This window comes from Gorilla gorilla, chromosome Y (genome assembly GCF_029281585.2).
Source record: "Gorilla gorilla gorilla isolate KB3781 chromosome Y, NHGRI_mGorGor1-v2.1_pri, whole genome shotgun sequence".
Taxonomy (NCBI): domain Eukaryota; kingdom Metazoa; phylum Chordata; class Mammalia; order Primates; family Hominidae; genus Gorilla; species Gorilla gorilla.
Window position 1 is genome coordinate 37412388 of NC_073248.2, and position 15986 is coordinate 37428373.

Below are 15986 nucleotides of genomic sequence, written 5' to 3' on the forward strand. Positions count from 1 at the left end.
AGTAGAACGGAATGGAATGGAATGGAATGGAATGGAGTGGAATGGAATGGAATGGAAAGGAATGGAATGGAATCAACCCGAGTAGAATGGAATGAAATGGAATGGAACGGAATGGAAATGAATGGAATGGAACAGAAAGGAATGGAATGGAATGGAATGGAATCTACCCGAGTAGAACGGAACGAAATGGAATGGAATGGAATGGTATGGAAAGGACCCGAGAAGAACGGAACGGAATGGAATGGAATGGAATGGAATGGATTGTAATGGAAGGGAATGGAATGGAATGGAATGGAATGGAATGGAATGGAATGGAATGGAATGGGAAGGAATTGAATGGAATCGAGTGAAATCGAATGGAATGGAATGTAATAGAATGGTATCAACCCGAGTAGAACGGAATGGAATGGAATGGAATGGAATGGAACGGAATGGAACAGAATGGAACGGAAAGGAACGGAACGGAATGGAATGGAAAGTACTCGAGTAGAACGGAATGGAATGGAATGGAATGGATTGGAATGGAATGGAATGGAATGGAATGATCAACCTGAGTGGAATGGAATGGAATGGAATGGAATGGAATGGAATGGAATGGAATAGAATGGAATCAACCCGAGTAGAACGGAACGGAACGGCACAGAACGGAATGGAACGGAATGGAATGGAATGGAATGGAATCAACCAGAGTAGAAAGGAATGGAATGGAATGGAATGGAATGGAATGGAATGGAATGGAATAGAATGGAAAGGAATGGAATGAATTGGAATGGAATGGAATGGAATGGTATGGAATGGAATGGAATGGAATGGAATAGAATGGAATCAACCCGAGTAGAACGGAATGGAATGGAATGGAATGGAATGGAATGGAATTGAATGGAATGGAATGGAATGGAATGGAATGGAATGGAAAGGAATGGAATCAACCCGAGTAGAATGGAATGGATTGGAATGGAATGGAATGGAATGGAATGGAATGGAATGGAATGGAATAGAATGGAAACAACCCGAGTAGAACGGAATGGAATGGAATGGAATAGAATGGAATGGAATGGAATGGAATGGAATGGAATGGAATGGATAGGAATGGAATGGAATGGAATAGAATTGAATCAACTCGATTAGAACGGAATGGAATGGAATGGAATGGAATGGAGTGGAATGGAATGGAATGGAATGTATTGGAATGGAATCAACCCGAGTAGAATGGAATGGATTGGAATGGAATGGAATGGAATGGAATGGAATGGAATGGAATGGAATGGAATCAACCCTAGTAGAACGGAATGGAATTGAATGGAATAAAATGGAATGGAATGGAATGCAATGGAATGGAATGGAATGGAATGGAATGGAATGGAATGGAATGGAAAGGAATGGAATGGAATGGAAAGGAATGGAATGGAATGGAATAGAATGGAATCAACCCGAGTAGGACGGAACGGAATGGAACTGAAAGTAACGGAATGGAATGGAATGGAATGGAATCAACCCGAGTAGAATGGAATGGATTGGAATGGAATGGAATGGAATGGAATGGAATGGAATGGAAAGGAATGGAATGAATTGGAATGGAATTGAATGGAATGGTATGGAATGGAATGGAATGGAATGGAATAGAATGGAATCAACCCGAGTAGAACGGAATGGAATGGAATGGAATGGAATGGAATGGAATGGAATGGAATGGAATGGAATGGAAAGGAATGGAATCAACCCGAGTAGAATGGAATGGATTGGAATGGAATGGAATGGAATGGAATGGAATGGAATGGAATGGAATGGAATAGAATGGAAACAACCCGAGTAGAACGGAATGGAATGGAATGGAATAGAATGGAATGGAATGGAATGGAATGGAATGGAATGGAAAGGAATGGAATGGAATGGAATAGAATTGAATCAACTCGATTAGAACGGAATGGAATGGAATGGAATGGAATGGAGTGGAATGGAATGGAATGGAATGGATTGGAATGGAATCAACCCGAGTAGAATGGAATGGATTGGAATGGAATGGAATGGAATGGAATGGAATGGAATGGAATGGAATCAACCCGAGTAGAACGGAATGGAATAGAATGGAATAAAATGGAATGGAATGGAATGCAATGGAATGGAATGGAATGCAATGGAATGGAATGGAATGGAATGGAATGGAATGGAATGGAATGGAAAGGAATGGAATGGAATGGAAAGGAATGGAATGGAATGGAATAGAATGGAATCAACCCGAGTAGAACGGAATGGAATGGAATGGAATGGAATGGAGTGGAATGGAATGGAATGGAATGGAATGGAATCAACCCGAGTAGAATGGAATGGATTGGAATGGAATGGAATGGAATGGAATGGAATGGAATGGAATGGAATGGAATCGAATGGAATCGAATGGAATGGAATGGAACAGAATGGAATCAATCTGAGTAGAACGGAATGGAATGGAATGGAACGGAATGGAACAGAACGGAACGGAATGGAACGGAACGGAACGGAACGGAATGGAATGGAATGAACCCGAGTAGAACGGAATGGATTGGAATGGAATGGAATTGAATGGAATGGAATGGAATGGAATGGAATGGTATCGAATGGAATCGTATGGAATCGAATGGAAGAGAATGGAGTCAACCCCAGTAGAACGGAACGGAACTGAACAGAACGGAACGGAATGGAATGGAATGGAATGGAATGGAATGGAATGGAATGGAATGAACCCGAGAAGAATGGAATGGAATGGAATGGAATGAAATGGAATGGAATGGAATGGAATGGAATGGAATCAACCCGAGTAGAATGGAATGGATTGGAATGGAATGGAATATAATGGAATGGAATGGAATGGAAAGGAATGGAATCAACCCGAGTAGAATGGAATGGATTGGAATGGAATGGAATGGAATGGAATGGAATGGAATGGAATGGAACGGAATGGAATCAACCCGAGAAGAACGGAATGGAATGGAATGGAATAGAATGGAATGGAATGGAATGGAATGGAATCGAATGGAATGGAATGGAAAGAACCCGAGTAGAACGGAATGGAATGGAATGGAATGGAATGGAATGGAATGGAATGGAATGGAATGGAATGGAATGGAATGGAATGGAATGGAATGATCAAACCGAGTAGAACGGGATGGAATGGAATGGAATGGAATGGAATCGAATGGAATGGAATGGAATGGAATGGAATAGAATGGAATCAACCCGAGTAGAACGGAATGGAATGGAATGGAATGGAATGGAGTGGAATGGAAAGGAATGGAATCAACCCGAGTAGAATGGAATGGATTGGAATGGAATGGAATGGAATGGAATGGAATGGAATGGAATGGAATGGAATGGAATGGAATCAACCCGAGTAGAACGGAATGGAATGGAATGGAATAGAATGTAATGGAATGGAATGGAATGGAATGGAATGGAATGGAATGGAATGGAATGGAATGGAAAGGAATGGAATGGAATGGAATAGAATGGAATCAACCCGAGTAGAACGGAATGGAATGGAATGGAATGGAATGGAGTGGAATGGAATGGAATGGAATGGAATGGAATGGAATGGAACGGAATGGAATCGAATGGAATCGAATGGAATGGAATGGAACAGAATGGAATCAATCTGCGTAGAACGGAATGGAATGGAATGGAACGGAATGGAACAGAACGGAACGGAATGGAATGGAACGGAACGGAACGGAATGGAATGGAATGAACCCGAGTAGAACGGAATGGAATGGAATGCAATGGAATGGAATGGAATGGAATGGAATGGAATGGTATCGAATGGAATCGTATGGAATCGAATGGAAGAGAATGGAGTCAACCCCAGTAGAACGGAACGGAACTGAACAGAACGGAACGGAATGGAATGGAATGGAATGGAATGGAATGGAATGATCAACCCGAGTAAAATGGAATGGAATGGAATGATCAACCCGAGTGGAATGGAATGGAATGGAATGGAATGGAATGGAATGGAATGAAATGGAATAGAATGGAATCAACCCGAGTAGAACGGAGTGGAATGGAATGGAATGGAATGGAATGGAATGGAATGGAATGGAATGGAATGAACCCGAGAAGAATGGAATGGAATGGAATGGAATGGAATGGAATGGAATGGAATGGAATGGAATGGAATGGAATGGAATGGAATGGAATGGAAAGGAATGGAATGAACCCGAGTATAACGGAATGGAATGGAATGGAATGGAATGGAATGGAAAGGAATGGAATGGAATGGAATAGAATGGAATCAACTCGATTAGAACGGAATGGAATGGAATGGAATGGAATGGAATCAACCCGAGGAGAATGGAAAGGATTGGAATGGAATGGAATGGAATGGAATGGAATGGAATGGAATGGAATGGAATCAACCCGAGTAGAACGGAATGGAATGGAATGGAATAGAATGGAATGGAATGGAATGGAATGGAATGGAATGGAATGGAATGGAATGGAATGGAAAGGAATGGAATGGAATGGAATAGAATGGAATCAACCCGAGTAGAACGGAATGGAATGGAATGGAATGGAATGGAGTGGAATGGAATGGAATGGAATGGAATGGAATCAACCCGAGTAGAATGGAATTGATTGGAATGGAATGGAATGGAATTGAATGGAATGGAATGGAATGGAATGGAATGGAATGGAATGGAATGGAATGGAATCGAATGGAATCGAATGGAATGGAATGGAACAGAATGGAATCAATCTGAGTAGAACGGAATGGAATGGAATGGAACGGAATGGAACAGAACGGAACGGAATGGAATGGAACGGAACGGAACGGAATGGAATGGAATGAACCCGAGTAGAACGGAATGGATTGGAATGGAATGGAATGGAATGGAATGGAATGGAATGGAATGGAATGGAATGGTATCGAATGGAATCGTATGGAATCGAATGGAAGAGAATGGAGTCAACCCCAGTAGAACGGAACGGATCTGAACAGAACGGAACGGAATGGAATGGAATGGAATGGAATGGAATGGAATGGAATGGAATGATCAACCCGAGTAAAATGGAATGGAATGGAATGATCAACCCGAGTGGAATGGAATGGAATGGAATTGAATGGAATGGAATGAACCCGAGAAGAATGGAATGGAATGGAATGGAATGAAATGGAGTGGAATGGAATGGAACGGAATGGAATCAACCCGAGCAGAATGGAATGGATTGGAATGGAATGGAATGGAATGGAATAGAATGGAATGGAAAGGAATGGAATCAACCCGAGTAGAATGGAATGGATTGGAATGGAATGGAATGGAATGGAATGGAATGGAATGGAATGGAATGGAATGGAACGGAATGGAATCAACCCGAGAAGAATGGAATGGAATGGAATGGAATAGAATGGAATGGAATGGAATGGAATGGAATCGAATGGAATGGAATGGAAAGAACCCGAGTAGAACGGAATGGAATGGAATGAAATGGAATGGAATGGAATAGAATGGAATGGAATGGAATGGAATGGAATGGAATGGAATGGAATGGAATCAACCCGAGTAGAACGGAATGGAATGGAGTGGAATGGAATGGAAAGGAATGGAATGGAATGGAATGATCAACCCGAGTAGAACTGGATGGAATGGAATGGAATGGAATGGAATGGAATGGAATCGAATGGAATGGAATGGAATGGAATGGAATAGAATTGAATCAACCCGAGTAGAACGGAATGGAATGGAATGGAATGGAATGGATTGGAATGGAATGGAATGGAATGAACCCGAGAAGAATGGAATGGAATGGAATGGAATGGAATGGAATGGAATGGAATGGAATGGAATGGAATAGAATGGAATCAACCCGAGGAGAACGGAATGGAATGGAATGGAATGGAATGGAATGGAGTGGAATGGAATGGAATGGAATGGAATGGAATGGAATGGAATGGAATGGTATGGAATCAACCCGAGTAGAATGGAATGGATTGGAATGGAATGCAATGGAATGGAATGGAATGGAATGGAATGGAATGGAATGGAATGGAATGGAATGGAATGGAATCAACCAGAGTAGAACGGAATGGAATGGAATGTAATGGAATTGAATGGAATGGAATGGAATAGAATGGAATCAACCCGAGTAGAACGGAATGGAATGGAATGGAATGGAATGGAGTGGAATGGAATGGAATGGAATGGAATGGAATGGTATGGAATCAACCCGAGTAGAATGGAATGGATTGGAATGGAATGCAATGGAATGGAATGGAATGGAATGGAATGGAATGGAATGGAATGGAATGGAATGGAATAGAATGGAAACCACCCGAGTAGAACGGAATGGAATGGAATGGAATAGAATGGAATGGAATGGAATGGAATGGAATGGAATGGAATGGAAAGGAATGGAATGGAATGGAATAGAATGGAATCAACTCGATTAGAATGGAATGGAATGGAATGGAATGGAATGGAGTGGAATGGAATGGAATGGAATGGATTGGATTGGAATGGAATCAACCCGAGTAGAATGGAATGGATTGGAATGGAATGGAATGGAATGGAATGGAATGGAATGGAATGGAATGGAATGGAATCAACCCGAGTAGAACGGAATGGAATGGAATGGAATAAAATGGAATGGAATGGAATGCAATGGAATGGAATGGAATGGAATGGAATGGAATGGAATGGAATGGAATGGAAAGGAATGGAATGGAATGGAATAGAATGGAATCAACCCGAGTAGAACGGAATGGAATGGAATGGAATGCAATGGAATGGAGTGGAATGGAATGGAATGGAATGGAATGGAATCAACACGAGTAGAATGGAATGGATTGGAATGGAATGGAATGGAATGGAATGGAATGGAATGGAATGGAATGGAATGGAATCGAATGGAATCGAATAGAATGGAATGGAACAGAATGGAATCAATCTGAGTAGAACGGAATGGAATGGAATGGAACGGAATGGAACAGAACGGAACGGAATGGAACGGAACGGAACGGAACGGAATGGAATGGAATGAACCCGAGTAGAACGGAATGGATTGGAATGGAATGGAATTGAATGGAATGGAATGGAATGGAATGGAATGGTATCGAATGGAATCGTATGGAATCGAATGGAAGAGAATGGAGTCAACCCCAGTAGAACGGAACGGAACTGAACAGAACGGAACGGAATGGAATGGAATGGAATGGAAAGGAATGGAATGGAATGATCACCCCGAGTAAAATGGAATGGAATGGAATGATCAACCCGAGGGGAATGGAATGGAATGGAATGGAATGGAATGAACCCGAGAAGAATGGAATGGAATGGAATGGAATGGAATGGAATGGAATGGAATGGAATGGAATGGAATGGAATGGAATGGAATGGAATGGAATGGAATGGAATGGAATGGAATGGAATGGAATGGAATGGAATGGAATCAACCCGAGTAGAACGGAACGGAATGGAACGGAATGGAATGGAATGGAATGGAATGGAATGGAATGGAATGGAATGGAATGGAATGGAATGGATTCGAATGGAATGGAACGGAATGGAATGGAATCGAATGGAATGGAATGGAATGGAATGGAATGGAATGGAATGGAATGGAATGGAATGGAATGGAATGGGAAGGAATTGAATGGAATCAACCCGAGTAGAACGGAATGGAATGGAATGGAACAGAATGGAATCAACCCGAGTAGAACGGAACGGAATGGAACGGAAAGTAACGGAATGGAATGGAATGGAATGGAATCAACCCGAGTAGAACGGAATGGAATGGAATCTAATGGAATGGAATGGAATGGAATGGAGTGGAATGGAATGGAAGGGAATGGAATGGAATCGAGTGAAATCGAATGGAATGGAATGTAATAGAATGGTATCAACCCGAGTAGAACGGAATGGAATGGAATGGAATGGAATGGAACGGAATGGAACAGAATGGAACGGAAAGGAACGGAACGGAATGGAATGGAAAGTACCCGAGTAGAACGGAATGGAATGGAATGGAATGGATTGGAATGGAATGGAATGGAATGGAATGATCAACCCGAGTGGAATGGAATGGAATGGAATGGAATGGAATGGAATGGAATAGAATGGAATCAACCCGAGTAGAACGGAACGGAACGGAACAGAACGGAATGGAACGGAATGGAATGGAATGGAATGGAATCAACCAGAGTAGAAAGGAATGGAATGGAATGGAATGGAATGGAATGGAATGGAATGGAATGGAATGGAATGGAATGGAATGGAATAGAATGGAAAGGAATGGAATCAATTGGAATGGAATGGAATGGAATGGTATGGAATGGAATGGAATGGAATGGAATAGAATGGAATCAACCCGAGTAGAACGGAATGGAATGGAATGGAACAGAATGGAATCAACCCGTGTAGAACGGAACGGAATGGAACGGAAAGTAACGGAATGGAATGGAATGGAATGGAATCAACCCGAGTAGAACGGAATGGAATGGAATCTAATGGAATGGAATGGAATGGAATGGAGTGGAATGGAATGGAAGGGAATGGAATGGAATCGAGTGAAATCGAATGGAATGGAATGTAATAGAATGGTATCAACCCGAGTAGAACGGAATGGAATGGAATGGAATGGAAAGGAATGGAATGAATTGGAATGGAATGGAATGGAATGGTATGGAATGGAATGGAATGGAATGGAATAGAATGGAATCAACCCGAGAAGAACGGAATGGAATGGAATGGAATGGAATGGAATGGAATGGAATGGAATGGAATGGAAAGGAATGGAATCAACCCGAGTAGAATGGAATGGATTGGAATGGAATGGAATGGAATGGAGTGGAATGGAATGGAATGGAATAGAATGGAAACAACCCGAGTAGAACGGAATGGAATGGAATGGAATAGAATGGAATGGAATTTAATGGAATGGAATGGATAGGAATGGAATGGAATGGAATAGAATTGAATCAACTCGATTAGAACGGAATGGAATGGAATGGAATGGAATGGAGTGGAATGGAATGGAATGGAATGGATTGGAATGGAATCAACCCGAGTAGAATGGAATGGATTGGAATGGAATGGAATGGAATGGAATGGAATGGAATGGAATGGAATGGAATCAACCCTAGTGGAACTTAATGGAATTGAACGGAATAAAATGGAATGGAATGGAGTGCAATGGAATGGAATGGAATGGAATGGAATGGAATGGAATGGAAAGGAATGGAATGGAATGGAAAGGAATGGAATGGAATGGAATAGAATGGAATCAACCCGAGTAGGACGGAACGGAATGGAACTGAAAGTAACGGAATGGAATGGAATGGAATGGAATCAACCCGAGTAGAATGGAATGGATTGGAATGGAATGGAATGGAATGGAATGGAATGGAATGGAAAGGAATGGAATGAATTGGAATGGAATGGAATGGAATGGTATGGAATGGAATGGAATGGAATGGAATAGAATGGAATCAACCCGAGTAGAACGGAACGGAATGGAATGGAATGGAATGGAATGGAATGGAATGGAATGGAATGGAATGGAATGGAATGGAAAGGAATGGAATCAACCCGAGTAGAATGGAATGGATTGGAATGGAATGGAATGGAATGGAATGGAATGGAATGGAATGGAATAGAATGGAAACAACCCGAGTAGAACGGAATGGAATGGAATGGAATAGAATGGAATGGAATGGAATGGAATGGAATGGAATGGAAAGGAATGGAATGGAATGGAATAGAATTGAATCAACTCGATTAGAACGGAATGGAATGGAATGGAATGGAATGGAGTGGAATGGAATGGAATGGAATGGATTGGAATGGAATCAACCCGAGTAGAATGGAATGGATTGGAATGGAATGGAATGGAATGGAATGGAATGGAATGGAATGGAATCAACCCGAGTAGAACGGAATGGAATAGAATGGAATAAAATGGAATGGAATGGAATGCAATGGAATGGAATGGAATGGAATGGAATGGAATGGAAAGGAATGGAATGGAATGGAAAGGAATGGAATGGAATGGAATAGAATGGAATCAACCCGAGTAGAACGGAATGGAATGGAATGGAATGGAATGGAGTGGAATGGAATGGAATGGAATGGAATGGAACGGAATCGAATGGAATCGAATGGAATGGAATGGAACAGAATGGAATCAATCTGAGTAGAACGGAATGGAATGGAATGGAACGGAATGGAACAGAACGGAACGGAATGGAACGGAACGGAACGGAACGGAATGGAATGGAATGAACCCGAGTAGAACGGAATGGATTGGAATGGAATGGAATTGAATGGAATGGAATGGAATGGAATGGAATGGTATCGAATGGAATCGTATGGAATCGAATGGAAGAGAATGGAGTCAACCCCAGTAGAACGGAACGGAACTGAACAGAACGGAACGGAATGGAATGGAATGGAATGGAATGGAATGGAATGGAATGATCAACCCGAGTAAAATGGAATGGAATGGAATGATCAACCCGAGGGGAATGGAATGGAATGGAATGGAATGGAATGAACCCGAGAAGAATGGAATGGAATGGAATGGAATGGAATAGAATGGAATGGAATGGAATGGAATGGAATGGAATGGAATGGAATGGAATCAACCCGAGTAGAATGGAATGGATTGGAATGGAATGGAATGGAATGGAATGGAATGGAATGGAATGGAAAGGAATGGAATGAATTGGAATGGAATGGAATGGAATGGTATGGAATGGAATGGAATGGAATGGAATAGAATGGAATCAACCCGAGTAGAACGGAATGGAATGGAATGGAATGGAATGGAATGGAATGGAATGGAATGGAATGGAAAGGAATGGAATCAACCCGAGTAGAATGGAATGGATTGGAATGGAATGGAATGGAATGGAATGGAATGGTATGGAATAGAATGGAATCAACCCGAGTAGAACGGAATGGAATGGAATGGAATAGAATGGAATGGAATGGAATGGAATGGAATGGAATGGAATGGAATGGAATGGAATGGAATGGAAAGGAATGGAATGGAATGGAATAGAATGGAATCAACTCGATTAGAACGGAATGGAATGGAATGGAATGGAATGGAGTGGAATGGAATGGAATGAAATGGAATGGAATCAACCCGAGTAGAATGGAATGGATTGGAATGGAATGGAATGGAATGGAATGGAATCAACCAGAGTAGAACGGAATGGAATGGAATGGAATAGAGTGGAATGGAATGGAATGGAATGGAATGGAATAGAATGGAATGGAATGGAATGGAATGGAATGGAAAGGAATGGAATGGAATGGAATAGAATGGAATCAACTCGATTAGAACGGAATGGAATGGAATGGAATGGAATGTAGTGGAATGGAATGGAATGGAATGGAATGGAATCAACCCGAGTAGAATGGAATGGATTGGAATGGAATGGAATGGAATGAAATGGAATGGAATGGAATCAACCCGAGTAGAACGGAATGGAATGGAATGGAATAGAGTGGAATGGAATGGAATGGAATGGAATGGAATGGAATGGAAAGGAATGGAATGGAATGGAATAGAATGGAATCAACCCGAGTAGAACGGAATGGAATGGAATGGAATGGAATGGAGTGGAATGGAATGGAATGGAATGGAATGGAATGGAATCAACCCGAGTAGAATGGAATGAAATGGAATGGAACGGAATGGAAATGAATGGAATGGAACAGAATGGAATGGAATGGAATGGAATCGAATCTACCCGAGTAGAACGGAACGGAATGGAATGGAATGGAATGGTATGGAAAGGACCCGAGAAGAACGGAACGGAATGGAATGGAATGGAATGGATTGTAATGGAAGGGAATGGAATGGAATGGAATGGAATGGAATGGAGTGGAGTGAACTCGACTAGAACGGAATGGAATGGAATGGAATGGAATGGAATGAAATGGAATGGAATGGAATGGAATGGAATGGAATGGAATGGAATGGAATGGAATGGAATGGAATGGAATCAACCCGAGTAGAACGGAACGGAACGGAACGGAATGGAATGGAATGGAATGGTATGGAATGGAATGGAATGGAATGGAATGGAATGGAATGGATTCGAATGGAATGGAATGGAATGGAATGGAATCGAATGGAATGGAATGGAATGGAATGGAATGGAATGGAATGGAAAGGAATGGAATGGAATGGAATGGAATGGAATGGAATGGGAAGGAATTGAATGGAATCAACCCGAGTAGAACGGAATGGAATGGAATGGAACAGAATGGAATCAACCCGAGTAGAACGGAACGGAATGGAACGGAAAGTAACGGAATGGAATGGAATGGAATGGAATCAACCCGAGTAGAACGGAATGGAATGGAATCTAATGGAATGGAATGGAATGGAATGGAGTGGAATGGAATGGAAGGGAATGGAATGGAATCGAGTGAAATCGAATGGAATGGAATGTAATAGAATGGTATCAACCCGAGTAGAACGGAATGGAATGGAATGGAATGGAATGGAACGGAATGGAACAGAATGGAACGGAAAGGAACGGAACGGAATGGAATGGAAAGTACCCGAGTAGAACGGAATGGAATGGAATGGAATGGATTGGAATGGAATGGAATGGAATGGAATGATCAACCCGAGTGGAATGGAATGGAATGGAATGGAATGGAATGGAATGGAATGGAATAGAATGGAATCAACCCGAGTAGAACGGAACGGGACGGAACAGAACGGAATGGAACGGAATGGAATGGAATGGAATGGAATCAACCAGAGTAGAAAGGAATGGAATGGAATGGAATGGAATGGAATGGAATGGAATGGAATGGAATAGAATGGAAAGGAATGGAATGAATTGGAATGGAATGGAATGGAATGGTATGGAATGGAATGGAATGGAATGGAATAGAATGGAATCAACCCGAGTAGAACGGAATGGAATGGAATGGAACAGAATGGAATCAACCCGAGTAGAACGGAACGGAATGGAACGGAAAGTAACGGAATGGAATGGAATGGAATGGAATCAACCCGAGTAGAACGGAATGGAATGGAATCTAATGGAATGGAATGGAATGGAATGGAGTGGAATGGAATGGAAGGGAATGGAATGGAATCGAATGAAATCGAATGGAATGGAATGTAATAGAATGGTATCAACCCGAGTAGAACGGAATGGAATGGAATGGAATGGAATGGAATGGAACGGAATGGAACAGAATGGAACGGAAAGGAACGGAACGGAATGGAATGGAAAGTACCCGAGTAGAACGGAATGGAATGGAAAGGATTGGATTGGAATGGAATGGAATGGAATGGAATGATCAACCCGAGTGGAATGGAATGGAATGGAATGGAATGGAATGGAATGGAATGGAATAGAATGGAATCAACCCGAGTAGAACGGAACGCAACGGAACAGAACGGAATGGAACGGAATGGAATGGAATGGAATGGAATCAACCAGAGTAGAAAGGAATGGAATGGAATGGAATGGAATGGAATGGAATGGAATGGAATGGAATGGAATGGAATGGAATAGAATGGAAAGGAATGGAATGAATTGGAATGGAATGGAATGGAATGGTATGGAATGGAATGGAATGGAATGGAATAGAATGGAATCAACCCGAGTAGAACGGAATGGAATGGAATGGAATGGAATGGAATGGAATGGAATGGAATGGAATGGAATGGAAAGGAATGGAATCAACCCGAGTAGAATGGAATGGATTGCAATGGAATGGAATGGAATGGAATGGAATGGAATGGAATGGAATGGAATAGAATGGAAACAACCCGAGTAGAACGGAATGGAATGGAATGGAATAGAGTGGAATGGAATGGAATGGAATGGAATGGAATGGAATGGAATGGAATGGAATGGAAAGGAATGGAATGGAATGGAATAGAATTGAATCAACTCGATTAGAACGGAATGGAATGGAATGGAATGGAATGGAGTGGAATGGAATGGAATGGAATGGATTGGAATGGAATCAACCCGAGTAGAATGGAATGGATTGGAATCGAATGGAATGGAATGGAATGGAATGGAATGGAATGGAATCAACCCTAGTAGAACGGAATGGAATGGAACGGAAAGTAACGGAATGGAATGGAATGGAATGGAATCAACCCGAGTAGAATGGAATGGATTGGAATGGAATGGAATGGAATGGAATGGAATGGAATGCAATGGAAAGGAATGGAATGAATTGGAATGGAATGGAATGGAATGGTATGGAATGGAATGGAATGGAATGGAATAGAATGGAATCAACCCGAGTAGAACGGAATGGAATGGAATGGAATGGAATGGAATGGAATGGAATGGAATGGAATGGAATGGAATGGAATGGAATCAACCCGAGTAGAATGGAATGGATTGGAATGGAATGGAATGGAATGGAATGGAATGGAATGGAATGGAATGGAATAGAATGGAAACAACCCGAGTAGAACGGAATGGAATGGAATGGAATAGAATGGAATGGAATGGAATGGAATGGAATGGAATGGAATGGAATGGAAAGGAATGGAATGGAATGGAATAGAATTGAATCAACTCGATTAGAACGGAATGGAATGGAATGGAATGGAATGGAGTGGAATGGAATGGAATGGAATGGATTGGAATGGAATCAACCCGAGTAGAATGGAATGGATTGGAATGGAATGGAATGGAATGGAATGGAATGGAATCAACCCGAGTAGAACGGAATGGAATAGAATGGAATAAAATGGAATGGAATGGAATGCAATGGAATGGAATGGAATGGAATGGAATGGAATGGAATGGAATGGAAAGGAATGGAATGGAATGGAAAGGAATGGAATGGAATGGAATAGAATGGAATCAACCCGAGTAGAACGGAATGGAATGGAATGGAGTGGAATGGAATGGAATGGAATGGAATGGAATGGAATGGAATGGAATCGAATGGAATCGAATGGAATGGAATGGAACAGAATGGAATCAATCTGAGTAGAACGGAATGGAATGGAATGGAACGGAATGGAACAGAACGGAAAGGAATGGAACGGAACGGAACGGAACGGAATGGAATGGAATGAACCCGAGTAGAACGGAATGGATTGGAATGGAATGGAATTGAATGGAATGGAATGGAATGGAATGGAATGGAATGGTATCGAATGGAATCGTATGGAATCGAATGGAAGAGAATGGAGTCAACCCCAGTAGAACGGAACGGAACTGAACAGAACGGAACGGAATGGAATGGAATGGAATGGAATGGAATGGAATGATCAACCCGAGTAAAATGGAATGGAATGGAATGACCAACCCGAGGGGAATGGAATGGAATGGAATGGAATGGAATGAACCCGAGAAGAATGGAATGGAATGGAATGGAATGGAATGGAATGGAATGGAATGGAATGGAATGGAATGGAATGGAATGGAATCAACCCGAGTAGAATGGAATGGATTGGAATGGAATGGAATGGAATGGAATGGAATGGAATGGAAAGGAATGGAATCAACCCGAGTAGAATGGAATGGATTGGAATGGAATGGAATGGAATGGAATGGAATGGTATGGAAGAGAATGGAATCAACCCGAGTAGAACGGAATGGAATGGAATGGAATAGAATGGAATGGAATGGAATGGAATGGAATGGAATGGAATGGAATGGAATGGAATGGAAAGGAATGGAATGGAATGGAATAGAATGGAATCAACTCGATTAGAACGGAATGGAATGGAATGGAATGGAATGGAGTGGAATGGAATGGAATGGAATGGAATGGAATCAACCCGAGTAGAATGGAATGGATTGGAATGGAATGGAATGGAATGGAATGGAATGGAATGGAATCAACCAGAGTAGAACGGAATGGAATGGAATGGAATAGAGTGGAATGGAATGGAATGGAATGGAATGGAATGGAATGGAATGGAATGGAATGGAAAGGAATGGAATGGAATGGAATAGAATGGAATCAACTCGATTAGAACGGAATGGAATGGAATGGAAT